Source organism: Urocampus carinirostris, unplaced genomic scaffold (assembly GCF_059441175.1).
Source record: "Urocampus carinirostris isolate Australia breed hairy pipefish unplaced genomic scaffold, RoL_Ucar_1.0 HiC_scaffold_52, whole genome shotgun sequence".
NCBI classification, from domain to species: Eukaryota; Metazoa; Chordata; class Actinopteri; order Syngnathiformes; family Syngnathidae; genus Urocampus; species Urocampus carinirostris.
Window position 1 is genome coordinate 107,501 of NW_028283159.1, and position 1,672 is coordinate 109,172.

A 1,672-nucleotide genomic window follows, 5' to 3' on the forward strand; every position below is an offset into this window, starting at 1 on the left:
CGGATTTCAGCCACTATTGGCGGGCACAAGTCCCCCAACACTAGCCCGGGATTCAGCCACTATTGGCGGGCACAAGTCCCCCAACACTAGCCCGGGATTCAGCCACTAGTGGCGGGCACGATTCCCCAAACACCGGTCCGATAATACGCGCGCATATCCCCAAACACCGGCCCGATAAAACGCGCACAATTCCCCAAACACCGGCCCGGATTTCAGCCACTAGTGGCGGGCACAAGTCCCCAAACACTAGCCAAGTTCTCAGCCACTAGTGGCGGGCACAATTCCCCAAACACCGGTCCGATAATACGCGCGCATATCCCCAAACACCGGCCCGATAATACGCGCACAATTCCCCAAACACCGGCGCGGATTTCAGCCACTAGTGGCGGGCACAAGTCCCCAAACACTAGCCAAGTTCTCAGCCACTAGTGGCGGGCACGATTCCCCAAACACCGGTCCGATAATACGCGCGCATATCCCCAAACACCGGCCCGATAATACGCGCACAATTCCCCAAACACCGGCGCGGATTTCAGCCACTATTGGCGGGCACAAGTCCCTCAACACTAGCCCGGATTTCAGCCACTATTGGAGGGCACAAGTCCCCCAACACTAGCCCAGTTCTCAGCCACTAGTGGCGGGCACAATTCCCCAAACACCGGTCCGATAATACGCGCGCATATCCCCAAACACCGGCCCGATAATACGCGCACAATTCCCCAAACACCGGCGCGGATTTCAGCCACTATTGGCGGGCACAAGTCCCCCAACACTAGCCCGGGATTCAGCCACTAGTGGCGGGCACGATTCCCCAAACACCGGTCCGATAATACGCGCGCATATCCCCAAACACCGGCCCGATAATACGCGCGCATATCCCCAAACACCGGCCCGATAAAACGCGCACAATTCCCCAAACACCGGCCCGGATTTCAGCCACTAGTGGCGGGCACAAGTCCCCAAACACTAGCCAAGTTCTCAGCCACTAGTGGCGGGCACAATTCCCCAAACACCGGTCCGATAATACGCGCGCATATCCCCAAACACCGGCCCGATAATACGCGCGCAATTCCCCAAACACCGGCCCGGATTTCAGCCACTAGTGGCGGGCACAAGTCCCCCAACACTAGCCCAGTTCTCAGCCACTAGTGGCGGGCACAATTCCCCAAACACCGGTCCGATAATACGCGCGCATATCCCCAAACACCGGCCCGATAATACGCGCACAATTCCCCAAACACCGGCGCGGATTTCAGCCACTATTGGCGGGCACAAGTCCCCCAACACTAGCCCGGGATTCAGCCACTAGTGGCGGGCACGATTCCCCAAACACCGGTCCGATAATACGCGCGCATATCCCCAAACACCGGCCCGATAATACGCGCACAATTCCCCAAACACCGGCGCGGATTTCAGCCACTATTGGCGGGCACAAGTCCCCCAACACTAGCCCGGGATTCAGCCACTAGTGGCGGGCACGATTCCCCAAACACCGGTCCGATAATACGCGCGCATATCCCCAAACACCGGCCCGATAATACGCGCGCATATCCCCAAACACCGGCCCGATAATACGCGCACAATTCCCCAAACACCGGCGCGGATTTCAGCCACTATTGGCGGGCACAAGTCCCCCAACACTAGCCCGGGATTCAGCCACTAGTGGCGGGCA